We start from the raw sequence: 27,147 nt of genomic DNA, 5'->3' as shown, positions 1-27,147 counted from the left end.
GATGGCAGTGGAAGTGCCCTGAGTGCACATGCAGAGGCCCCTTGGTGGCTTCTCCTGCCAGGACACGGACACTGAGTTGGCAACTAAATGGCTCCTGCCAATGACATTTAGGCCTTTGAAATAGCTGCAGCAAGTGGTGTGAAACTGCTTTGTGAGCTGGGCCCTTGGCATGAGCTGTGAGGGGCTGAGGGCTGGCCTGAGCCAGTGCTGTGTCCCCACAGCCTCAGCTGCGCAGCAGGCACTGCCAGAGTGCCTGAACCCACTTTTGAAAGCACGCTTTAAACGGCAGCTGCTGCTGAGCTTCCCCTTGGCACCCTCTGACCAAAGAGTGGTTTGGTTACTGTGGGGGAGTTTGCTTTGCAAAGCGTGTGGGATTTGCCAGTGCTCCCTGTGATGGGGATGCTCAGGGAGTGAGGGGCTCTGGGGGCTGCTGGCAGCAGCAGGAACACGGGCAGGGTGAGGATCCTGGGCACAGGGCAATGGAAGGCAGCGGGGGAAGCAAAGCCCAGAGGCTTTGGAGGCTGCAAGCCTTAAACATCAGCCCCTGCAGCAGCCCGGGTGCAGGTCCCAGACTTGCCAAGGCTGTCGTGACCTTCAGAGCATGGAGGTGGATGTTGCATCCCTGTGCCTGATGCTGGCTCCTGCCCAGGAGTCCCTGTGGCCGCAGCAGGAAGGGTGTCAGGAGGTTTCCTTTGCTTTGGTGGCGTTGCTGCAGGGCCTGCTGCTGTCAGAGCTCCCTCTCTGCTGGTGAGAGCTTTGCCCTTGGGGACACTGCTGTGCCCCAGGAACAGCAGTGCTGGCTCAGTGGGACCCCCCTGCACAGGGACCCCCAGCCAGGGCTGGCTGTGCCAGCACTCCCAGGGACCTGCAGCCCCAGGAACCATGAGCAAGTGGAAACCAGCACTGTGCAAAGGTTGCCCAAAGGAATTGCAAAGAGAGGCGAGGTTTTAATAAGAAATAGTATTTATTGAACAAAGTTCAGCCAAACATTTGAAGAACATATTTACTTCTAACAACAACAACAGTCTCTAGAACATATTTACAAGGAAGACTATACTGTTAACAATCTGGGACTTATACTGTAAAAATCTAGAAGCTATAGATTAACATTCTGGGACCTTTAGGCTAACAATCTTCAAATTGTTCCTATAAAAAAAGGCCTTGAACATGCTGAACATATTTACAGTGGGGCCCTATCGATGCCCATTATCCCTGTCTGTCTGGGAGGGAAGGAAGGAAGGAAGGAAGGAAGCAGCAGAGCAGGACTTCCTTGAGTACCATGTCCCTGAGGAGAGCCAGCCAGCCCCGCCCCAGGCTGGGCACTGCCTGTGGGCAGGGCAGGGGAGCATCAGGTTGTCCTGCTCCTGGGGCTCCATCCTCATGCCAGGATCACGGGCTCTTCTTTGTCCTTCTCATCGACGTCCATGGGCTCAGTCTCATCATATTCATCTACTTCCATGGGCTCGGTGTCATCCTGCTCATCCACTTCCATGGGCTCAGTCTCATCATATTCGTCCACTTCCATGGGCTCGGTGTCATCCTGCTCATCCACTTCCATGGGCTCAGTCTCATCATATTCGTCCACTTCCATGGGCTCGGTGTCATCCTGCTCATCCACCTCCATATCCTCAACGGTGTCTCTGGCAGTCTGCATGAGGCAGCACAATGTCACTTGGGGTCCCTGTCCCCAGCATCCATCCCCACAGGGCTGCAGCCTGCCCTGGCACTCAGGGCTGCCCCCCTCCCTGGGATGGCACTGTACCTCCACTGGGACAGGAGCGCTCATGCTGTTGGTGTTGATGGTGCAGTAGAAGTGCAGGAAAAGTCCCGGCAGCAGGAGCAGCTCAGCACCAAGGCAGAGAACGAAGAGCGGGGGACAAGCGAGTACTGGCAGCAGGAACATCTTGGCACCGTGGCAGAGAGAGAAGAGTGGGGGAGAACTGAGTGCTGGCAGCAGGTGAACTGTCTGTTGTGCTGGTCTCCAGGCCCTGGACCTTCCACCTGCAGCACTCTGGGCCCTGTGATGTCACAGAAGCTTCAGGGCCACTCCTCTCTTGGAGATGGATGCCATAGAACCATCCAATCCTTGAGTGGTTTGGCTTGGAAGAGACCCTAAAAATCATCTGGTTCCAACCTGAGCAAGCTCCCAGCACTTCAACCCTGTCCAATGTGGCCTTGGATGTTGCTGGGGATGGGGCACCCACATGTGCACAGCTCCCTGTGTCAGGGACAAGCAGCCTCAGATTAAAGAACTTCTTTCCAGCATCAAATCTCTTCCAACTCTCTTTCCGTTTGATCCCATTCCCCCTTGTCCCATCAGTAGACTTCCTGAGGAAGAGTCACCCTCCCTCTTCCACCTTTCATTCACTGTGAATGTGCTCTGAGCTTGCCACACAAGCTTCACCTCCCCTTCCTCAGCAGCCACAGCTTTTTCAGCTTTTTCTTTTGGGGAGGTGATCTAGCAGCCTCCGTAACTTTGTGGCTTCCTGTTGGCTCTTAACATCTTCTGCGGGAAAACACAGGGGTGTCTGTCCACAGCCCTGGGGGTGTCCAAGAAGTCAAGGATGGCAGTGGCCTTGGGAATTGGCAAAGCCTGGGAGCTCTGTGGTTCCCAAAGTTATGGAGAGAGGAGGAGAAAATGACCAGGAGCAGCGCAGGGAGCCTGAATGGCAGAGATGGAAAGCCCGTGGTCCTGGGTGCCTGCGCAGTGTTTGTGGAGGGTTTCCCGATGGCCCTGGAATGTCTTGTGGGCATGCGGGGGTGGTTTTGGTGGAGGAAGTGCAGAAGAACATTTCTGATCAGGCATGTGTAGGAAATGATCTTTGGCTGAGGTAGAGGTTGAATTTTCCTGGGATGGCAAAGGAAGGAGATGGTTCCGTGTGCGGAAAGAGCAGCGGAGCAAAGTGCTGCCAGATCTTGGTGTTTCTGGGGGTGCTGGCACAGCCACGGGGCTGGGAGTCCCTGTGCACAGGGGGGTCCCCCTGAGTCAACCCTGGGCCCTGCTGGTGTTCCTGGGCTGGTGTCCCCAAGAGCAAAGGTGTCAGCAGCAGAGAGGGGGCTCTGACAGGAGCGGCCCTGCAGCAAAGGCACCAAAACCTGCTGAGGGCATGGAGATGTTCCTCAGCAGCTGCACTTCCTTTCTTTCTGTGCAAGCGTGGCCCACGGAAACAGCCCTTGAGCCAACAAGAAAGGCGTCAAGACCAACATGATGTGTGTTTTGGAATTTCTGAGTCATCTCTGTGTGGATTTACCCTTGCCCTGACTGCGTGTCCAACGCTGAAATCTCCGCGTTGAGGCTTGCAAGCCCTTAGCAATGATTTGGTGGCATAGGGGTGCTTCCTGTCCTTGCATTGAGACATGAAATTCCGAGGTATCAATGAATCAGCTGCTTTTCTTGTGGCAGCACTTGAGGTTTTGGGTCAGCAGGCTGATTGCAGCGGCCCCGATCGCTGATGCTCGGGGGGATCTCCAGGTGCTTTGGGCTGCAGAGGCTGGGGCACGTGGCAGCACCCAGGGCTGGGGACAGCTGGTGGGGACAGCAGTGTCACTCAGAGCTGCCCTGGGAGACCACAGCCTGTCCTGGTGCCCCTGCAGCTGATAAAGGCATGAAATGAGGACCAGCAATCACGGCATCCCTGCGCTGCCGGCACAGGATCAGCGTCTCCTGCTTGGAAAAGAAATGTCGCTGTGCTTCGACATTTCTTTTCCCAATAAAGACCTTGTCATTGGTGCAGTGACCAGGGTTTGATCCTCTGGGAGTACTTTACCCGTTGGACACTCCATCTGGCTGCGAGGCAGCTGAGTGCTTGAGGGACAGGTGGGTGGCACGTCCCCAGCACAGGCACTGGGAGCTCTGCTCAAAGCTTGGGGCTTTCTCTTGATCCATCATCCCAAGGCCATGCAGTGACACCTGTTGGCACTGGGAGCGGCTTCAGATGGGATATGGGTCAGCAAGTGTTCCCTGGCAGGATGGGCAGGGCTGGCACAGGGTGCCCAGAGCAGCTGTGGCTGCCCCTGGATCCCTGGCAGTGCCCAAGGCCAGGCTGGAGCAGCGTGGGACAGTGGCAGGTGTCCCTGCCATGGCAAAGCTTGCACTGGGTGGGATTGAAGGTTCCTTTCCACGCAACCCCTCCTGTGATCTTGTTTTCAATGGATTTAAATTGATGGTAGTTGTGGTTAACAAAAAATGGAAAAAGTCACAGGAGTGGGATCTGTTTTAGCTGGTAAGGAGTCCAAAGCAGTGTTGGGGGTGGGAGTTTGCTGCTTCCCCCTCCACAGCTGTAGCTCTTCTGGCAGGTTCCTGCCGGGGATTTCACAGCTATTTCTACTGACTGTGTCGTTGACTTAGGGCTGGGCAATGGATTAGAATGGAAAGTCTTCTCTCCCTTTCTAGGAGCAAGGGATGAGGTCTGGCAGCTGTAGGATTTGCAGCTGTCGGGGAAGAAGGGACAATTCTGTAAGACATCTATGCCGTGCCTAGGTGAGGATGCACATCTTTTATTTGTCTGAGAGGCCAAGCTCCCGGACAGAGAGAAGGGGCAAAGTGACAGCAGAGAAGAGAGAAGGAGGAGAAGGTACAGACATGCAGGCCGTTGGCTTGGGTGGGCCGTGGGATTGATGCCTTTTCTTGGAGGCCAGCTTCCCTGGTGCACTCAATTCTTGTCTCTTCCTGAGACTTCAATGCTGCGTGAGGAGCTCAGCAGTGCTGAAAGAAGAGCCCTGTCCTTTGCGATCCCTTTGGGATGGCAGTGGAAGTGCCCTGAGTGCACATGCAGAGGCCCCTTGGTGGCTTCTCCTGCCAGGACACGGACACTGAGTTGGCAACTAAATGGCTCCTGCCAATGACATTTAGGCCTTTGAAATAGCTGCAGCAAGTGGTGTGAAACTGCTTTGTGAGCTGGGCCCTTGGCATGAGCTGTGAGGGGCTGAGGGCTGGCCTGAGCCAGTGCTGTGTCCCCACAGCCTCAGCTGCGCAGCAGGCACTGCCAGAGTGCCTGAACCCACTTTTGAAAGCACGCTTTAAACGGCAGCTGCTGCTGAGCTTCCCCTTGGCACCCTCTGACCAAAGAGTGGTTTGGTTACTGTGGGGGAGTTTGCTTTGCAAAGCGTGTGGGATTTGCCAGTGCTCCCTGTGATGGGGATGCTCAGGGAGTGAGGGGCTCTGGGGGCTGCTGGCAGCAGCAGGAACACGGGCAGGGTGAGGATCCTGGGCACAGGGCAATGGAAGGCAGCGGGGGAAGCAAAGCCCAGAGGCTTTGGAGGCTGCAAGCCTTAAACATTAGCCCCTGCAGCAGCCCGGGTGCAGGTCCCAGACTTGCCAAGGCTGTCGAGACCTTCAGAGCATGGAGGTGGATGTTGCATCCCTGTGCCTGATGCTGGCTCCTGCCCAGGAGTCCCTGTGGCCGCAGCAGGAAGGGTGTCAGGAGGTTTCCTTTGCTTTGGTAGCGTTGCTGCAGGGCCTGCTGCTGTCAGAGCTCCCTCTCTGCTGGTGAGAGCTTTGCCCTCGGGGACACTGCTGTGCCCCAGGAACAGCAGTGCTGGCTCAGTGGGACCCCCCTGCACAGGGACTCCCAGCCAGGGCTGGCTGTGCCAGCACCCCCAGGGACCTGCAGCCCCAGGAACCATGAGCAAGTGGAAACCAGCACTGTGCAAAGGTTGCCCAAAGGAATTGCAAAGAGAGGCGAGGTTTTAATAAGAAATAGTATTTATTGAACAAAGTTCAGCCAAACATTTGAAGAACATATTTACTTCTAACAACAACAACAGTCTCTAGAACATATTTACAAGGAAGACTATACTGTTAACAATCTGGGACTTATACTGTAAAAATCTAGAAGCTATAGATTAACATTCTGGGACCTTTAGGCTAACAATCTTCAAATTGTTCCTATAAAAAAAAGCCTCGAACATGCTGAACATATTTACAGTGGGGCCCTATCGATGCCCATTATCCCTGTCTGTCTGGGAGGGAAGGAAGGAAGGAAGGAAGGAAGCAGCAGAGCAGGACTTCCTTGAGTACCATGTCCCTGAGGAGAGCCAGCCAGCCCCGCCCCAGGCTGGGCACTGCCTGTGGGCAGGGCAGGGGAGCATCAGGTTGTCCTGCTCCTGGGCCTCCATCCTCATGCCAGGATCACGGGCTCTTCTTTGTCCTTCTCATCGACGTCCATGGGCTCAGTCTCATCATATGCATCTACTTCCATGGGCTCGGTGTCATCCTGCTCATCCACTTCCATGGGCTCAGTCTCATCATATTCGTCCACTTCCATGGGCTCGGTGTCATCCTGCTCATCCACCTCCATATCCTCAACGGTGTCTCTGGCAGTCTGCATGAGGCAGCACAATGTCACTTGGGGTCCCTGTCCCCAGCATCCATCCCCACAGGGCTGCAGCCTGCCCTGGCAGTCAGGGCTGCCCCCCTCCCTGGGATGGCACTGTACCTCCACTGGGACAGGAGCGCTCATGCTGTTGGTGTTGATGGTGCAGTAGAAGTGCAGGAAAAGTCCCGGCAGCAGGAGCAGCTCAGCACCAAGGCAGAGAACCAAGAGCGGGGGACAAGCGAGTACTGGCAGCAGGAACATCTTGGCACCGTGGCAGAGAGAGAAGAGTAGGGGAGAACTGAGTGCTGGCAGCAGGTGAACTGTCTGTTGTGCTGGTCTCCAGGCCCTGGACCTTCCACCTGGAGCACTCTGGGCCCTGTGATGTCACAGAAGCTTCAGGGCCACTCCTCTCTTGGAGATGGATGCCATAGAACCATCCAATCCTTGAGTGGTTTGGCTTGGAAGAGACCCTAAAAATCATCTGGTTCCAACCTGAGCAAGCTCCCAGCACTTCAACCCTGTCCAATGTGGCCTTGGATGTTGCTGGGGATGGGGCACCCACATGTGCACAGCTCCCTGTGTCAGGGACAAGCAGCCTCAGATTAAAGAACTTCTTTCCAGCATCAAATCTCTTCCAACTCTCTTTCCGTTTGATCCCATTCCCCCTTGTCCCATCAGTAGACTTCCTGAGGAAGAGTCACCCTCCCTCTTCCACCTTTCATTCACAGTGAATGTGCTCTGAGCTTGCCACACAAGCTTCACCTCCCCTTCCTCAGCAGCCACAGCTTTTTCAGCTTTTTCTTTTGGGGAGGTGATCTAGCAGCCTCCGTAACTTTGTGGCTTCCTGTTGGCTCTTAACATCTTCTGCGGGAAAACACAGGGGTGTCTGTCCACAGCCCTGGGGGTGTCCAAGAAGTCAAGGATGGCAGTGGCCTTGGGAATTGGCAAAGCCTGGGAGCTCTGTGGTTCCCAAAGTTATGGAGAGAGGAGGAGAAAATGACCAGGAGCAGCGCAGGGAGCCTGAATGGCAGAGATGGAAAGCCCGTGGTCCTGGGTGCCTGCGCAGTGTTTGTGGAGGGTTTCCCGATGGCCCTGGAATGTCTTGTGGGCATGCGGGGGTGGTTTTGGTGGAGGAAGTGCAGAAGAACATTTCTGATCAGGCATGTGTAGGAAATGATCTTTGGCTGAGGTAGAGGTTGAATTTTCCTGGGATGGCAAAGGAAGGAGATGGTTCCGTGTGCGGAAAGAGCAGCGGAGCAAAGTGCTGCCAGATCTTGGTGTTTCTGGGGGTGCTGGCACAGCCACGGGGCTGGGAGTCCCTGTGCACAGGGGGGTCCCCGTGACCCAACCCTGGGCCCTGCTGGTGTTCCTGGGCTGGTGTCCCCAAGAGCAAAGGTGTCAGCAGCAGAGAGGGGGCTCTGACAGGAGCGGCCCTGCAGCAAAGGCACCAAAACCTGCTGAGGGCATGGAGATGTTCCTCAGCAGCTGCACTTCCTTTCTTTCTGTGCAAGCGTGGCCCACGGAAACAGCCCTTGAGCCAACAAGAAAGGCGTCAAGACCAACATGATGTGTGTTTTGGAATTTCTGAGTCATTTCTGTGTGGATTTACCCTTGCCCTGACTGCGTGTCCAACGCTGAAATCTCCGCGTTGAGGCTTGCAAGCCCTTAGCAATGATTTGGTGGCATAGGGGTGCTTCCTGTCCTTGCATTGAGACATGAAATTCCGAGGTATCAATGAATCAGCTGCTTTTCTTGTGGCAGCACTTGAGGTTTTGGGTCAGCAGGCTGATTGCAGCGGCCCCGATCGCTGATGCTCGGGGGGATCTCCAGGTGCTTTGGGCTGCAGAGGCTGGGGCACGTGGCAGCACCCAGGGCTGGGGACAGCTGGTGGGGACAGCAGTGTCACTCAGAGCTGCCCTGGGAGACCACAGCCTGTCCTGGTGCCCCTGCAGCTGATAAAGGCATGAAATGAGGACCAGCAATCACGGCATCCCTGCGCTGCCGGCACAGGATCAGCGTCTCCTGCTTGGAAAAGAAATGTCGCTGTGCTTCGACATTTCTTTTCCCAATAAAGACCTTGTCATTGGTGCAGTGACCAGGGTTTGATCCTCTGGGAGTACTTTACCCGTTGGACACTCCATCTGGCTGCGAGGCAGCTGAGTGCTTGAGGGACAGGTGGGTGGCATGTCCCCAGCACAGGCACTGGGAGCTCTGCTCAAAGTTTGGGGCTTTCTCTTGATCCATCATCCCAAGGCCATGCAGTGACACCTGTTGGCACTGGGAGCGGCTTCAGATGGGATATGGGTCAGCAAGTGTTCCCTGGCAGGATGGGCAGGGCTGGCACAGGGTGCCCAGAGCAGCTGTGGCTGCCCCTGGATCCCTGGCAGTGCCCAAGGCCAGGCTGGAGCAGCGTGGGACAGTGGCAGGTGTCCCTGCCATGGCAAAGCTTGCACTGGGTGGGATTGAAGGTTCCTTTCCACGCAACCCCTCCTGTGATCTTGTTTTCAATGGATTTAAATTGATGGTAGTTGTGGTTAACAAAAAATGGAAAAAGTCACAGGAGTGGGATCTGTTTTAGCTGGTAAGGAGTCCAAAGCAGTGTTGGGGGTGGGAGTTTGCTGCTTCCCCCTCCACAGCTGTAGCTCTTCTGGCAGGTTCCTGCCGGGGATTTCACAGCTATTTCTACTGACTGTGTCGTTGACTTAGGGCTGGGCAATGGATTAGAATGGAAAGTCTTGTCTCCCTTTCTAGGAGCAAGGGATGAGGTCTGGCAGCTGTAGGATTTGCAGCTGTCGGGGAAGAAGGGACAATTCTGTAAGACATCTATGCCGTGCCTAGGTGAGGATGCACATCTTTTATTTGTCTGAGAGGCCAAGCTCCCGGACAGAGAGAAGGGGCAAAGTGACAGCAGAGAAGAGAGAAGGAGGAGAAGGTACAGACATGCAGGCCGTTGGCTTGGGTGGGCCGTGGGATTGATGCCTTTTCTTGGAGGCCAGCTTCCCTGGTGCACTCAATTCTTGTCTCTTCCTGAGACTTCAATGCTGCGTGAGGAGCTCAGCAGTGCTGAAAGAAGAGCCCTGTCCTTTGCGATCCCTTTGGGATGGCAGTGGAAGTGCCCTGAGTGCACATGCAGAGGCCCCTTGGTGGCTTCTCCTGCCAGGACACGGACACTGAGTTGGCAACTAAATGGCTCCTGCCAATGACATTTAGGCCTTTGAAATAGCTGCAGCAAGTGGTGTGAAACTGCTTTGTGAGCTGGGCCCTTGGCATGAGCTGTGAGGGGCTGAGGGCTGGCCTGAGCCAGTGCTGTGTTCCCAAAGCCTCAGCTGCGCAGCAGGCACTGCCAGAGTGCCTGAACCCACTTTTGAAAGCATGCTTTAAACAGCAGCTGGTGCTGAGCTTCCCCTTGGCACCCTCTGACCAAAGAGTGGTTTGGTTACTGTGGGGGAGTTTGCTTTGCAAAGCGTGTGGGATTTGCCAGTGCTCCCTGTGATGGGGATGCTCAGGGAGTGAGGGGCTCTGGGGGCTGCTGGCAGCAGCAGGAACACGGGCAGGGTGAGGATCCTGGGCACAGGGCAATGGAAGGCAGCGGGGGAAGCAAAGCCCAGAGGCTTTGGAGGCTGCAAGCCTTAAACATCAGCCCCTGCAGCAGCCCGGGTGCAGGTCCCAGACTTGCCAAGGCTGTCGAGACCTTCAGAGCATGGAGGTGGATGTTGCATCCCTGTGCCTGATGCTGGCTCCTGCCCAGGAGTCCCTGTGGCCGCAGCAGGAAGGGTGTCAGGAGGTTTCCTTTGCTTTGGTAGCGTTGCTGCAGGGCCTGCTGCTGTCAGAGCTCCCTCTCTGCTGGTGACAGCTTTGCCCTCGGGGACACTGCTGTGCCCCAGGAACAGCAGTGCTGGCTCAGTGGGACCCCCCTGCACAGGGACTCCCAGCCAGGGCTGGCTGTGCCAGCACCCCCAGGGACCTGCAGCCCCAGGAACCATGAGCAAGTGGAAACCAGCACTGTGCAAACGTTGCCCAAAGGAATTGCAAAGAGAGGCGAGGTTTTAATAAGAAATAGTATTTATTGAACAAAGTTCAGCCAAACATTTGAAGAACATATTTACTTCTAACAACAACAACAACAGTCTCTAGAACATATTTACAAGGAAGACTATACTGTTAACAATCTGGGACTTATACTGTAAAAATCTAGAAGCTATAGATTAACATTCTGGGACCTTTAGGCTAACAATCTTCAAATTGTTCCTATAAAAAAAAGCCTTGAACATGCTGAACATATTTACAGTGGGGCCCTATCGATGCCCATTATCCCTGTCTGTCTGGGAGGGAAGGAAGGAAGGAAGGAAGGAAGCAGCAGAGCAGGACTTCCTTGAGTACCATGTCCCTGAGGAGAGCCAGCCAGCCCCGCCCCAGGCTGGGCACTGCCTGTGGGCAGGGCAGGGGAGCATCAGGTTGTCCTGCTCCTGGGGCTCCATCCTCATGCCAGGATCACGGGCTCTTCTTTATCCTTCTCATCGACGTCCATGGGCTCAGTCTCATCATATTCATCTACTTCCATGGGCTCGGTGTCATCCTGCTCATCCACTTCCATGGGCTCAGTCTCATCATATTCGTCCACTTCCATGGGCTCGGTGTCATCCTGCTCATCCACTTCCATGGGCTCAGTCTCATCATATTCGTCCACTTCCATGGGCTCGGTGTCATCCTGCTCATCCACCTCCATATCCTCAACGGTGTCTCTGGCAGTCTGCATGAGGCAGCACAATGTCACTTGGGGTCCCTGTCCCCAGCATCCATCCCCACAGGGCTGCAGCCTGCCCTGGCACTCAGGGCTGCCCCCCTCCCTGGGATGGCACTGTACCTCCACTGGGACAGGAGCGCTCATGCTGTTGGTGTTGATGGTGCAGTAGAAGTGCAGGAAAAGTCCCGGCAGCAGGAGCAGCTCAGCACCAAGGCAGAGAACGAAGAGCGGGGGACAAGCGAGTACTGGCAGCAGGAACATCTTGGCACCGTGGCAGAGAGAGAAGAGTGGGGGAGAACTGAGTGCTGGCAGCAGGTGAACTGTCTGTTGTGCTGGTCTCCAGGCCCTGGACCTTCCACCTGGAGCACTCTGGGCCCTGTGATGTCACAGAAGCTTCAGGGCCACTCCTCTCTTGGAGATGGATGCCATAGAACCATCCAATCCTTGAGTGGTTTGGCTTGGAAGAGACCCTAAAAATCATCTGGTTCCAACCTGAGCAAGCTCCCAGCACTTCAACCCTGTCCAATGTGGCCTTGGATGTTGCTGGGGATGGGGCACCCACATGTGCACAGCTCCCTGTGTCAGGGACAAGCAGCCTCAGATTAAAGAACTTCTTTCCAGCATCAAATCTCTTCCAACTCTCTTTCCGTTTGATCCCATTCCCCCTTGTCCCATCAGTAGACTTCCTGAGGAAGAGTCACCCTCCCTCTTCCACCTTTCATTCACTGTGAATATGCTCTGAGCTTGCCACACAAGCTTCACCTCCCCTTCCTCAGCAGCCACAGCTTTTTCAGCTTTTTCTTTTGGGGAGGTGATCTAGCAGCCTCAGTAACTTTGTGGCTTCCTGTTGGCTCTTAACATCTTCTGCCGGAAAACACAGGGGTGTCTGTCCACAGCCCTGGGGGTGTCCAAGAAGTCAAGGATGGCAGTGGCCTTGGGAATTGGCAAAGCCTGGGAGCTCTGTGGTTCCCAAAGTTATGGAGAGAGGAGGAGAAAATGACCAGGAGCAGCGCAGGGAGCCTGAATGGCAGAGATGGAAAGCCCGTGGTCCTGGGTGCCTGCGCAGTGTTTGTGGAGGGTTTCCCGATGGCCCTGGAATGTCTTGTGGGCATGCGGGGGTGGTTTTGGTGGAGGAAGTGCAGAAGAACATTTCTGATCAGGCATGTGTAGGAAATGATCTTTGGCTGAGGTAGAGGTTGAATTTTCCTGGGATGGCAAAGGAAGGAGATGGTTCCGTGTGCGGAAAGAGCAGCGGAGCAAAGTGCTGCCAGATCTTGGTGTTTCTGGGGGTGCTGGCACAGCCACGGGGCTGGGAGTCCCTGTGCACAGGGGGGTCCCCGTGACCCAACCCTGGGCCCTGCTGGTGTTCCTGGGCTGGTGTCCCCAAGAGCAAAGGTGTCAGCAGCAGAGAGGGGGCTCTGACAGGAGCGGCCCTGCAGCAAAGGCACCAAAACCTGCTGAGGGCATGGAGATGTTCCTCAGCAGCTGCACTTCCTTTCTTTCTGTGCAAGCGTGGCCCACGGAAACAGCCCTTGAGCCAACAAGAAAGGCGTCAAGACCAACATGATGTGTGTTTTGGAATTTCTGAGTCATTTCTGTGTGGATTTACCCTTGCCCTGACTGCGTGTCCAACGCTGAAATCTCCGCGTTGAGGCTTGCAAGCCCTTAGCAATGATTTGGTGGCATAGGGGTGCTTCCTGTCCTTGCATTGAGACATGAAATTCCGAGGTATCAATGAATCAGCTGCTTTTCTTGTGGCAGCACTTGAGGTTTTGGGTCAGCAGGCTGATTGCAGCGGCCCCGATCGCTGATGCTCGGGGGGATCTCCAGGTGCTTTGGGCTGCAGAGGCTGGGGCACGTGGCAGCACCCAGGGCTGGGGACAGCTGGTGGGGACAGCAGTGTCACTCAGAGCTGCCCTGGGAGACCACAGCCTGTCCTGGTGCCCCTGCAGCTGATAAAGGCATGAAATGAGGACCAGCAATCACGGCATCCCTGCGCTGCCGGCACAGGATCAGCGTCTCCTGCTTGGAAAAGAAATGTCGCTGTGCTTCGACATTTCTTTTCCCAATAAAGACCTTGTCATTGGTGCAGTGACCAGGGTTTGATCCTCTGGGAGTACTTTACCCGTTGGACACTCCATCTGGCTGCGAGGCAGCTGAGTGCTTGAGGGGCAGGTGGGTGGCACGTCCCCAGCACAGGCACTGGGAGCTCTGCTCAAAGCTTGGGGCTTTCTCTTGATCCATCATCCCAAGGCCATGCAGTGACACCTGTTGGCACTGGGAGCGGCTTCAGATGGGATATGGGTCAGCAAGTGTTCCCTGGCAGGATGGGCAGGGCTGGCACAGGGTGCCCAGAGCAGCTGTGGCTGCCCCTGGATCCCTGGCAGTGCCCAAGGCCAGGCTGGAGCAGCGTGGGACAGTGGCAGGTGTCCCTGCCATGGCAAAGCTTGCACTGGGTGGGATTGAAGGTTCCTTTCCACGCAACCCCTCCTGTGATCTTGTTTTCAATGGATTTAAATTGATGGTAGTTGTGGTTAACAAAAAATGGAAAAAGTCACAGGAGTGGGATCTGTTTTAGCTGGTAAGGAGTCCAAAGCAGTGTTGGGGGTGGGAGTTTGCTGCTTCCCCCTCCACAGCTGTAGCTCTTCTGGCAGGTTCCTGCCGGGGATTTCACGGCTATTTCTACTGACTGTGTCGTTGACTTAGGGCTGGGCAATGGATTAGAATGGAAAGTCTTCTCTCCCTTTCTAGGAGCAAGGGATGAGGTCTGGCAGCTGTAGGATTTGCAGCTGTCGGGGAAGAAGGGACAATTCTGTAAGACATCTATGCCGTGCCTAGGTGAGGATGCACATCTTTTATTTGTCTGAGAGGCCAAGCTCCCGGACAGAGAGAAGGGGCAAAGTGACAGCAGAGAAGAGAGAAGGAGGAGAAGGTACAGACATGCAGGCCGTTGGCTTGGGTGGGCCGTGGGATTGATGCCTTTTCTTGGAGGCCAGCTTCCCTGGTGCACTCAATTCTTGTCTCTTCCTGAGACTTCAATGCTGCGTGAGGAGCTCAGCAGTGCTGAAAGAAGAGCCCTGTCCTTTGCGATCCCTTTGGGATGGCAGTGGAAGTGCCCTGAGTGCACATGCAGAGGCCCCTTGGTGGCTTCTCGTGCCAGGACACGGACACTGAGTTGGCAACTAAATGGCTCCTGCCAATGACATTTAGGCCTTTGAAATAGCTGCAGCAAGTGGTGTGAAACTGCTTTGTGAGCTGGGCCCTTGGCATGAGCTGTGAGGGGCTGAGGGCTGGCCTGAGCCAGTGCTGTGTCCCCACAGCCTCAGCTGCGCAGCAGGCACTGCCAGAGTGCCTGAACCCACTTTTGAAAGCATGCTTTAAACAGCAGCTGGTGCTGAGCTTCCCCTTGGCACCCTCTGACCAAAGAGTGGTTTGGTTACTGTGGGGGAGTTTGCTTTGCAAAGCGTGTGGGATTTGCCAGTGCTCCCTGTGATGGGGATGCTCAGGGAGTGAGGGGCTCTGGGGGCTGCTGGCAGCAGCAGGAACACGGGCAGGGTGAGGATCCTGGGCACAGGGCAATGGAAGGCAGCGGGGGAAGCAAAGCCCAGAGGCTTTGGAGGCTGCAAGCCTTAAACATCAGCCCCTGCAGCAGCCCGGGTGCAGGTCCCAGACTTGCCAAGGCTGTCGAGACCTTCAGAGCATGGAGGTGGATGTTGCATCCCTGTGCCTGATGCTGGCTCCTGCCCAGGAGTCCCTGTGGCCGCAGCAGGAAGGGTGTCAGGAGGTTTCCTTTGCTTTGGTAGCGTTGCTGCAGGGCCTGCTGCTGTCAGAGCTCCCTCTCTGCTGGTGAGAGCTTTGCCCTTGGGGACCCTGCTGTGCCCCAGGAACAGCAGTGCTGGCTCAGTGGGACCCCCCTGCACAGGGACTCCCAGCCAGGGCTGGCTGTGCCAGCACCCCCAGGGACCTGCAGCCCCAGGAACCATGAGCAAGTGGAAACCAGCACTGTGCAAACGTTGCCCAAAGGAATTGCAAAGAGAGGCGAGGTTTTAATAAGAAATAGTATTTATTGAACAAAGTTCAGCCAAACATTTGAAGAACATATTTACTTCTAACAACAACAACAGTCTCTAGAACATATTTACAAGGAAGACTATACTGTTAACAATCTGGGACTTATACTGTAAAAATCTAGAAGCTATAGATTAACATTCTGGGACCTTTAGGCTAACAATCTTCAAATTGTTCCTATAAAAAAAAGCCTTGAACATGCTGAACATATTTACAGTGGGGCCCTATCGATGCCCATTATCCCTGTCTGTCTGGGAGGGAAGGAAGGAAGGAAGGAAGGAAGCAGCAGAGCAGGACTTCCTTGAGTACCATGTCCCTGAGGAGAGCCAGCCAGCCCCGCCCCAGGCTGGGCACTGCCTTGTGGGCAGGGCAGGGGAGCATCAGGTTGTCCTGCTCCTGGGGCTCCATCCTCATGCCAGGATCACGGGCTCTTCTTTGTCCTTCTCATCGACGTCCATGGGCTCAGTCTCATCATATTCATCTACTTCCATGGGCTCGGTGTCATCCTGCTCATCCACTTCCATGGGCTCAGTCTCATCATATTCGTCCACTTCCATGGGCTCGGTGTCATCCTGCTCATCCACCTCCATATCCTCAACGGTGTCTCTGGCAGTCTGCATGAGGCAGCACAATGTCACTTGGGGTCCCTGTCCCCAGCATCCATCCCCACAGGGCTGCAGCCTGCCCTGGCACTCAGGGCTGCCCCCCTCCCTGGGATGGCACTGTACCTCCACTGGGACAGGAGCGCTCATGCTGTTGGTGTTGATGCTCCAGTAGAAGTGCAGGAAAAGTCCCGGCAGCAGGAGCAGCTCAGCACCAAGGCAGAGAACGAAGAGCGGGGGACAAGCGAGTACTGGCAGCAGGAACATCTTGGCACCGTGGCAGAGAGAGAAGAGTGGGGGAGAACTGAGTGCTGGCAGCAGGTGAACTGTCTGTTGTGCTGGTCTCCAGGCCCTGGACCTTCCACCTGGAGCACTCTGGGCCCTGTGATGTCACAGAAGCTTCAGGGCCACTCCTCTCTTGGAGATGGATGCCATAGAACCATCCAATCCTTGAGTGGTTTGGCTTGGAAGAGACCCTAAAAATCATCTGGTTCCAACCTGAGCAAGCTCCCAGCACTTCAACCCTGTCCAATGTGGCCTTGGATGTTGCTGGGGATGGGGCACCCACATGTGCACAGCTCCCTGTGTCAGGGACAAGCAGCCTCACATTAAAGAACTTCTTTCCAGCATCAAATCTCTTCCAACTCTCTTTCCGTTTGATCCCATTCCCCCTTGTCCCATCAGTAGACTTCCTGAGGAAGAGTCACCCTCCCTCTTCCACCTTTCATTCACAGTGAATGTGCTCTGAGCTTGCCACACAAGCTTCACCTCCCCTTCCTCAGCAGCCACAGCTTTTTCAGCTTTTTCTTTTGGGGAGGTGATCTAGCAGCCTCCGTAACTTTGTGGCTTCCTGTTGGCTCTTAACATCTTCTGCGGGAAAACACAGGGGTGTCTGTCCACAGCCCTGGGGGTGTCCAAGAAGTCAAGGATGGCAGTGGCCTTGGGAATTGGCAAAGCCTGGGAGCTCTGTGGTTCCCAAAGTTATGGAGAGAGGAGGAGAAAATGACCAGGAGCAGCGCAGGGAGCCTGAATGGCAGAGATGGAAAGCCCGTGGTCCTGGGTGCCTGCGCAGTGTTTGTGGAGGGTTTCCCGATGGCCCTGGAATGTCTTGTGGGCATGCGGGGGTGGTTTTGGTGGAGGAAGTGCAGAAGAACATTTCTGATCAGGCATGTGTAGGAAATGATCTTTGGCTGAGGTAGAGGTTGAATTTTCCTGGGATGGCAAAGGAAGGAGATGGTTCCGTGTGCGGAAAGAGCAGCGGAGCAAAGTGCTGCCAGATCTTGGTGTTTCTGGGGGTGCTGGCACAGCCACGGGGCTGGGAGTCCCTGTGCACAGGGGGGTCCCCGTGACCCAACCCTGGGCCCTGCTGGTGTTCCTGGGCTGGTGTCCCCAAGAGCAAAGGTGTCAGCAGCAGAGAGGGGGCTCTGACAGGAGCGGCCCTGCAGCAAAGGCACCAAAACCTGCTGAGGGCATGGAGATGTTCCTCAGCAGCTGCACTTCCTTTCTTTCTGTGCAAGCGTGGCCCACGGAAACAGCCCTTGAGCCAACAAGAAAGGCGTCAAGACCAACATGATGTGTGTTTTGGAATTTCTGAGTCATTTCTGTGTGGATTTACCCTTGCCCTGACTGCGTGTCCAACGCTGAAATCTCCGCGTTGAGGCTTGCAAGCCCTTAGCAATGATTTGGTGGCATAGGGGTGCTTCCTGTCCTTGCATTGAGACATGAAATTCCGAGGTATCAATGAATCAGCTGCTTTTCTTGTGGCAGCACTTGAGGTTTTGGGTCAGCAGGCTGATTGCAGCGGCCCCGATCGCTGATGCTCGGGGGGATCTCCAGGTGCTTTGGGCTGCAGAGGCTGGGGCACGTGGCAGCACCCAGGGCTGGGGACAGCTGGTGGGGACAGCAGTGTCACTCAGAGCTGCCCTGGGAGACCACAGCCTGTCCTGGTGCCCCTGCAGCTGATAAAGGCATGAAATGAGGACCAGCAATCACGGCATCCCTGCGCTGCCGGCACAGGATCAGCGTCTCCTGCTTGGAAAAGAAATGTCGCTGTGCTTCGACATTTCTTTTCCCAATAAAGACCTTGTCATTGGTGCAGTGACCAGGGTTTGATCCTCTGGGAGTACTTTACCCGTTGGACACTCCATCTGGCTGCGAGGCAGCTGAGTGCTTGAGGGACAGGTGGGTGGCATGTCCCCAGCACAGGCACTGGGAGCTCTGCTCAAAGTTTGGGGCTTTCTCTTGATCCATCATCCCAAGGCCATGCAGTGACACCTGTTGGCACTGGGAGCGGCTTCAGATGGGATATGGGTCAGCAAGTGTTCCCTGGCAGGATGGGCAGGGCTGGCACAGGGTGCCCAGAGCAGCTGTGGCTGCCCCTGGATCCCTGGCAGTGCCCAAGGCCAGGCTGGAGCAGCGTGGGACAGTGGCAGGTGTCCCTGCCATGGCAAAGCTTGCACTGGGTGGGATTGAAGGTTCCTTTCCACGCAACCCCTCCTGTGATCTTGTTTTCAATGGATTTAAATTGATGGTAGTTGTGGTTAACAAAAAATGGAAAAAGTCACAGGAGTGGGATCTGTTTTAGCTGGTAAGGAGTCCAAAGCAGTGTTGGGGGTGGGAGTTTGCTGCTTCCCCCTCCACAGTTGTAGCTCTTCTGGCAGGTTCCTGCCGGGGATTTCACAGCTATTTCTACTGACTGTGTCGTTGACTTAGGGCTGGGCAATGGATTAGAATGGAAGGTCTTCTCTCCCTTTCTAGGAGCAAGGGATGAGGTCTGGCAGCTGTAGGATTTGCAGCTGTCGGGGAAGAAGGGACAATTCTGTAAGACATCTATGCCGTGCCTAGGTGAGGATGCACATCTTTTATTTGTCTGAGAGGCCAAGCTCCCGGACAGAGAGAAGGGGCAAAGTGACAGCAGAGAAGAGAGAAGGAGGAGAAGGTACAGACATGCAGGCCGTTGGCTTGGGTGGGCCGTGGGATTGATGCCTTTTCTTGGAGGCCAGCTTCCCTGGTGCACTCAATTCTTGTCTCTTCCTGAGACTTCAATGCTGCGTGAGGAGCTCAGCAGTGCTGAAAGAAGAGCCCTGTCCTTTGCGATCCCTTTGGGATGGCAGTGGAAGTGCCCTGAGTGCACATGCAGAGGCCCCTTGGTGGCTTCTCGTGCCAGGACACGGACACTGAGTTGGCAACTAAATGGCTCCTGCGAATGACATTTAGGCCTTTGAAATAGCTGCAGCAAGTGGTGTGAAACTGCTTTGTGAGCTGGGCCCTTGGCATGAGCTGTGAGGGGCTGAGGGCTGGCCTGAGCCAGTGCTGTGTCCCCACAGCCTCAGCTGCGCAGCAGGCACTGCCAGAGTGCCTGAACCCACTTTTGAAAGCACGCTTTAAACGGCAGCTGCTGCTGAGCTTCCCCTTGGCACCCTCTGACCAAAGAGTGGTTTGGTTACTGTGGGGGAGTTTGCTTTGCAAAGCGTGTGGGATTTGCCAGTGCTCCCTGTGATGGGGATGCTCAGGGAGTGAGGGGCTCTGGGGGCTGCTGGCAGCAGCAGGAACACGGGCAGGGTGAGGATCCTGGGCACAGGGCAATGGAAGGCAGCGGGGGAAGCAAAGCCCAGAGGCTTTGGAGGCTGCAAGCCTTAAACATCAGCCCCTGCAGCAGCCCGGGTGCAGGTCCCAGACTTGCCAAGGCTGTCGAGACCTTCAGAGCATGGAGGTGGATGTTGCATCCCTGTGCCTGATGCTGGCTCCTGCCCAGGAGTCCCTGTGGCCGCAGCAGGAAGGGTGTCAGGAGGTTTCCTTTGCTTTGGTAGCGTTGCTGCAGGGCCTGCTGCTGTCAGAGCTCCCTCTCTGCTGGTGACAGCTTTGCCCTCGGGGACACTGCTGTGCCCCAGGAACAGCAGTGCTGGCTCAGTGGGACCCCCCTGCACAGGGACTCCCAGCCAGGGCTGGCTGTGCCAGCACCCCCAGGGACCTGCAGCCCCAGGAACCATGAGCAAGTGGAAACCAGCACTGTGCAAACGTTGCCCAAAGGAATTGCAAAGAGAGGCGAGGTTTTAATAAGAAATAGTATTTATTGAACAAAGTTCAGCCAAACATTTGAAGAACATATTTACTTCTAACAACAACAACAACAGTCTCTAGAACATATTTACAAGGAAGACTATACTGTTAACAATCTGGGACTTATACTGTAAAAATCTAGAAGCTATAGATTAACATTCTGGGACCTTTAGGCTAACAATCTTCAAATTGTTCCTATAAAAAAAAGCCTTGAACATGCTGAACATATTTACAGTGGGGCCCTATCGATGCCCATTATCCCTGTCTGTCTGGGAGGGAAGGAAGGAAGGAAGGAAGGAAGCAGCAGAGCAGGACTTCCTTGAGTACCATGTCCCTGAGGAGAGCCAGCCAGCCCCGCCCCAGGCTGGGCACTGCCTGTGGGCAGGGCAGGGGAGCATCAGGTTGTCCTGCTCCTGGGGCTCCATCCTCATGCCAGGATCACGGGCTCTTCTTTGTCCTTCTCATCGACGTCCATGGGCTCAGTCTCATCATATTCATCTACTTCCATGGGCTCGGTGTCATCCTGCTCATCCACTTCCATGGGCTCAGTCTCATCATATTCGTCCACTTCCATGGGCTCGGTGTCATCCTGCTCATCCACTTCCATGGGCTCAGTCTCATCATATTCGTCCACTTCCATGGGCTCGGTGTCATCCTGCTCATCCACCTCCATATCCTCAACGGTGTCTCTGGCAGTCTGCATGAGGCAGCACAATGTCACTTGGGGTCCCTGTCCCCAGCATCCATCCCCACAGGGCTGCAGCCTGCCCTGGCACTCAGGGCTGCCCCCCTCCCTGGGATGGCACTGTACCTCCACTGGGACAGGAGCGCTCATGCTGTTGGTGTTGATGCTCCAGTAGAAGTGCAGGAAAAGTCCCGGCAGCAGGAGCAGCTCAGCACCAAGGCAGAGAACGAAGAGCGGGGGACAAGCGAGTACTGGCAGCAGGAACATCTTGGCACCGTGGCAGAGAGAGAAGAGTGGGGGAGAACTGAGTGCTGGCAGCAGGTGAACTGTCTGTTGTGCTGGTCTCCAGGCCCTGGACCTTCCACCTGGAGCACTCTGGGCCCTGTGATGTCACAGAAGCTTCAGGGCCACTCCTCTCTTGGAGATGGATGCCATAGAACCATCCAATCCTTGAGTGGTTTGGCTTGGAAGAGACCCTAAAAATCATCTGGTTCCAACCTGAGCAAGCTCCCAGCACTTCAACCCTGTCCAATGTGGCCTTGGATGTTGCTGGGGATGGGGCACCCACATGTGCACAGCTCCCTGTGTCAGGGACAAGCAGCCTCAGATTAAAGAACTTCTTTCCAGCATCAAATCTCTTCCAACTCTCTTTCCGTTTGATCCCATTCCCCCTTGTCCCATCAGTAGACTTCCTGAGGAAGAGTCACCCTCCCTCTTCCACCTTTCATTCACTGTGAATATGCTCTGAGCTTGCCACACAAGCTTCACCTCCCCTTCCTCAGCAGCCACAGCTTTTTCAGCTTTTTCTTTTGGGGAGGTGATCTAGCAGCCTCAGTAACTTTGTGGCTTCCTGTTGGCTCTTAACATCTTCTGCGGGAAAACACAGGGGTGTCTGTCCACAGCCCTGGGGGTGTCCAAGAAGTCAAGGATGGCAGTGGCCTTGGGAATTGGCAAAGCCTGGGAGCTCTGTGGTTCCCAAAGTTATGGAGAGAGGAGGAGAAAATGACCAGGAGCAGCGCAGGGAGCCTGAATGGCAGAGATGGAAAGCCCGTGGTCCTGGGTGCCTGCGCAGTGTTTGTGGAGGGTTTCCCGATGGCCCTGGAATGTCTTGTGGGCATGCGGGGGTGGTTTTGGTGGAGGAAGTGCAGAAGAACATTTCTGATCAGGCATGTGTAGGAAATGATCTTTGGCTGAGGTAGAGGTTGAATTTTCCTGGGATGGCAAAGGAAGGAGATGGGTCCGTGTGCGGAAAGAGCAGCGGAGCAAAGTGCTGCCAGATCTTGGTGTTTCTGGGGGTGCTGGCACAGCCACGGGGCTGGGAGTCCCTGTGCACAGGGGGGTCCCCGTGACCCAACCCTGGGCCCTGCTGGTGTTCCTGGGCTGGTGTCCCCAAGAGCAAAGGCGTCAGCAGCAGAGAGGGGGCTCTGACAGGAGCGGCCCTGCAGCAAAGGCACCAAAACCTGCTGAGGGCATGGAGATGTTCCTCAGCAGCTGCACTTCCTTTCTTTCTGTGCAAGCGTGGCCCACGGAAACAGCCCTTGAGCCAACAAGAAAGGCGTCAAGACCAACATGATGTGTGTTTTGGAATTTCTGAGTCATTTCTGTGTGGATTTACCCTTGCCCTGACTGCGTGTCCAACGCTGAAATCTCCGCGTTGAGGCTTGCAAGCCCTTAGCAATGATTTGGTGGCATAGGGGTGCTTCCTGTCCTTGCATTGAGACATGAAATTCCGAGGTATCAATGAATCAGCTGCTTTTCTTGTGGCAGCACTTGAGGTTTTGGGTCAGCAGGCTGATTGCAGCGGCCCCGATCGCTGATGCTCGGGGGGATCTCCAGGTGCTTTGGGCTGCAGAGGCTGGGGCACGTGGCAGCACCCAGGGCTGGGGACAGCTGGTGGGGACAGCAGTGTCACTCAGAGCTGCCCTGGGAGACCACAGCCTGTCCTGGTGCCCCTGCAGCTGATAAAGGCATGAAATGAGGACCAGCAATCACGGCATCCCTGCGCTGCCGGCACAGGATCAGCGTCTCCTGCTTGGAAAAGAAATGTCGCTGTGCTTCGACATTTCTTTTCCCAATAAAGACCTTGTCATTGGTGCAGTGACCAGGGTTTGATCCTCTGGGAGTACTTTACCCGTTGGACACTCCATCTGGCTGCGAGGCAGCTGAGTGCTTGAGGGACAGGTGGGTGGCATGTCCCCAGCACAGGCACTGGGAGCTCTGCTCAAAGTTTGGGGCTTTCTCTTGATCCATCATCCCAAGGCCATGCAGTGACACCTGTTGGCACTGGGAGCGGCTTCAGATGGGATATGGGTCAGCAAGTGTTCCCTGGCAGGATGGGCAGGGCTGGCACAGGGTGCCCAGAGCAGCTGTGGCTGCCCCTGGATCCCTGGCAGTGCCCAAGGCCAGGCTGGAGCAGCGTGGGACAGTGGCAGGTGTCCCTGCCATGGCAAAGCTTGCACTGGGTGGGATTGAAGGTTCCTTTCCACGCAACCCCTCCTGTGATCTTGTTTTCAATGGATTTAAATTGATGGTAGTTGTGGTTAACAAAAAATGGAAAAAGTCACAGGAGTGGGATCTGTTTTAGCTGGTAAGGAGTCCAAAGCAGTGTTGGGGGTGGGAGTTTGCTGCTTCCCCCTCCACAGTTGTAGCTCTTCTGGCAGGTTCCTGCCGGGGATTTCACAGCTATTTCTACTGACTGTGTCGTTGACTTAGGGCTGGGCAATGGATTAGAATGGAAGGTCTTCTCTCCCTTTCTAGGAGCAAGGGATGAGGTCTGGCAGCTGTAGGATTTGCAGCTGTCGGGGAAGAAGGGACAGTTGTGTAAGACATCTATGCCGTGCCTAGGTGAGGATGCACATCTTTTATTTGTCTGAGAGGCCAAGCTCCCGGACAGAGAGAAGGGGCAAAGTGACAGCAGAGAAGAGAGAAGGAGGAGAAGGTACAGACATGCAGGCCGTTGGCTTGGGTGGGCCGTGGGATTGATGCCTTTTCTTGGAGGCCAGCTTCCCTGGTGCACTCAATTCTTGTCTCTTCCTGAGACTTCAATGCTGCGTGAGGAGCTCAGCAGTGCTGAAAGAAGAGCCCTGTCCTTTGCGATCCCTTTGGGATGGCAGTGGAAGTGCCCTGAGTGCACATGCAGAGGCCCCTTGGTGGCTTCTCCTGCCAGGACACGGACACTGAGTTGGCAACTAAATGGCTCCTGCCAATGACATTTAGGCCTTTGAAATAGCTGCAGCAAGTGGTGTGAAACTGCTTTGTGAGCTGGGCCCTTGGCATGAGCTGTGAGGGGCTGAGGGCTGGCCTGAGCCAGTGCTGTGTCCCCACAGCCTCAGCTGCGCAGCAGGCACTGCCAGAGTGCCTGAACCCACTTTTGAAAGCACGCTTTAAACGGCAGCTGCTGCTGAGCTTCCCCTTGGCACCCTCTGACCAAAGAGTGGTTTGGTTACTGTGGGGGAGTTTGCTTTGCAAAGCGTGTGGGATTTGCCAGTGCTCCCTGTGATGGGGATGCTCAGGGAGTGAGGGGCTCTGGGGGCTGCTGGCAGCAGCAGGAACACGGGCAGGGTGAGGATCCTGGGCACAGGGCAATGGAAGGCAGCGGGGGAAGCAAAGCCCAGAGGCTTTGGAGGCTGCAAGCCTTAAACATCAGCCCCTGCAGCAGCCCGGGTGCAGGTCCCAGACTTGCCAAGGCTGTCGAGACCTTCAGAGCATGGAGGTGGATGTTGCATCCCTGTGCCTGATGCTGGCTCCTGCCCAGGAGTCCCTGTGGCCGCAGCAGGAAGGGTGTCAGGAGGTTTCCTTTGCTTTGGTAGCGTTGCTGCAGGGCCTGCTGCTGTCAGAGCTCCCTCTCTGCTGGTGAGAGCTTTGCCCTCGGGGACACTGCTGTGCCCCAGGAACAGCAGTGCTGGCTCAGTGGGACCCCCCTGCACAGGGACTCCCAGCCAGGGCTGGCTGTGCCAGCACCCCCAGGGACCTGCAGCCCCAGGAACCATGAGCAAGTGGAAACCAGCACTGTGCAAACGTTGCCCAAAGGAATTGCAAAGAGAGGCGAGGTTTTAATAAGAAATAGTATTTATTGAACAAAGTTCAGCCAAACATTTGAAGAACATATTTACTTCTAACAACAACAACAACAGTCTCTAGAACATATTTACAAGGAAGACTATACTGTTAACAATCTGGGACTTATACTGTAAAAATCTAGAAGCTATAGATTAACATTCTGGGACCTTTAGGCTAACAATCTTCAAATTGTTCCTATAAAAAAAAGCCTTGAACATGCTGAACATATTTACAGTGGGGCCCTATCGATGCCCATTATCCCTGTCTGTCTGGGAGGGAAGGAAGGAAGGAAGGAAGGAAGCAGCAGAGCAGGACTTCCTTGAGTACCATGTCCCTGAGGAGAGCCAGCCAGCCCCGCCCCAGGCTGGGCACTGCCTGTGGGCAGGGCAGGGGAGCATCAGGTTGTCCTGCTCCTGGGGCTCCATCCTCATGCCAGGATCACGGGCTCTTCTTTGTCCTTCTCATCGACGTCCATGGGCTCAGTCTCATCATATTCATCTACTTCCATGGGCTCGGTGTCATCCTGCTCATCCACTTCCATGGGCTCAGTCTCATCATATTCGTCCACTTCCATGGGCTCGGTGTCATCCTGCTCATCCACTTCCATGGGCTCAGTCTCATCATATTCGTCCACTTCCATGGGCTCGGTGTCATCCTGCTCATCCACCTCCATATCCTCAACGGTGTCTCTGGCAGTCTGCATGAGGCAGCACAATGTCACTTGGGGTCCCTGTCCCCAGCATCCATCCCCACAGGGCTGCAGCCTGCCCTGGCACTCAGGGCTGCCCCCCTCCCTGGGATGGCACTGTACCTCCACTGGGACAGGAGCGCTCATGCTGTTGGTGTTGATGGTGCAGTAGAAGTGCAGGAAAAGTCCCGGCAGCAGGAGCAGCTCAGCACCAAGGCAGAGAACGAAGAGCGGGGGACAAGCGAGTACTGGCAGCAGGAACATCTTGGCACCGTGGCAGAGAGAGAAGAGTGGGGGAGAACTGAGTGCTGGCAGCAGGTGAACTGTCTGTTGTGCTGGTCTCCAGGCCCTGGACCTTCCACCTGGAGCACTCTGGGCCCTGTGATGTCACAGAAGCTTCAGGGCCACTCCTCTCTTGGAGATGGATGCCATAGAACCATCCAATCCTTGAGTGGTTTGGCTTGGAAGAGACCCTAAAAATCATCTGGTTCCAACCTGAGCAAGCTCCCAGCACTTCAACCCTGTCCAATGTGGCCTTGGATGTTGCTGGGGATGGGGCACCCACATGTGCACAGCTCCCTGTGTCAGGGACAAGCAGCCTCACATTAAAGAACTTCTTTCCAGCATCAAATCTCTTCCAACTCTCTTTCCGTTTGATCCCATTCCCCCTTGTCCCATCAGTAGACTTCCTGAGGAAGAGTCACCCTCCCTCTTCCACCTTTCATTCACTGTGAATATGCTCTGAGCTTGCCACACAAGCTTCACCTCCCCTTCCTCAGCAGCCACAGCTTTTTCAGCTTTTTCTTTTGGGGAGGTGATCTAGCAGCCTCAGTAACTTTGTGGCTTCCTGTTGGCTCTTAACATCTTCTGCGGGAAAACACAGGGGTGTCTGTCCACAGCCCTGGGGGTGTCCAAGAAGTCAAGGATGGCAGTGGCCTTGGGAATTGGCAAAGCCTGGGAGCTCTGTGGTTCCCAAAGTTATGGAGAGAGGAGGAGAAAATGACCAGGAGCAGCGCAGGGAGCCTGAATGGCAGAGATGGAAAGCCCGTGGTCCTGGGTGCCTGCGCAGTGTTTGTGGAGGGTTTCCCGATGGCCCTGGAATGTCTTGTGGGCATGCGGGGGTGGTTTTGGTGGAGGAAGTGCAGAAGAACATTTCTGATCAGGCATGTGTAGGAAATGATCTTTGGCTGAGGTAGAGGTTGAATTTTCCTGGGATGGCAAAGGAAGGAGATGGGTCCGTGTGCGGAAAGAGCAGCGGAGCAAAGTGCTGCCAGATCTTGGTGTTTCTGGGGGTGCTGGCACAGCCACGGGGCTGGGAGTCCCTGTGCACAGGGGGGTCCCCGTGACCCAACCCTGGGCCCTGCTGGTGTTCCTGGGCTGGTGTCCCCAAGAGCAAAGGTGTCAGCAGCAGAGAGGGGGCTCTGACAGGAGCGGCCCTGCAGCAAAGGCACCAAAACCTGCTGAGGGCATGGAGATGTTCCTCAGCAGCTGCACTTCCTTTCTTTCTGTGCAAGCGTGGCCCACGGAAACAGCCCTTGAGCCAACAAGAAAGGCGTCAAGACCAACATGATGTGTGTTTTGGAATTTCTGAGTCATTTCTGTGTGGATTTACCCTTGCCCTGACTGCGTGTCCAACGCTGAAATCTCCGCGTTGAGGCTTGCAAGCCCTTAGCAATGATTTGGTGGCATAGGGGTGCTTCCTGTCCTTGCATTGAGACATGAAATTCCGAGGTATCAATGAATCAGCTGCTTTTCTTGTGGCAGCACTTGAGGTTTTGGGTCAGCAGGCTGATTGCAGCGGCCCCGATCGCTGATGCTCGGGGGGATCTCCAGGTGCTTTGGGCTGCAGAGGCTGGGGCACGTGGCAGCACCCAGGGCTGGGGACAGCTGGTGGGGACAGCAGTGTCACTCAGAGCTGCCCTGGG

Source organism: Cinclus cinclus, chromosome 14 (assembly GCF_963662255.1).
Source record: "Cinclus cinclus chromosome 14, bCinCin1.1, whole genome shotgun sequence".
Taxonomy (NCBI): Eukaryota; Metazoa; Chordata; class Aves; order Passeriformes; family Cinclidae; genus Cinclus; species Cinclus cinclus.
Note: the sequence above shows the minus strand (reverse complement) of the source record.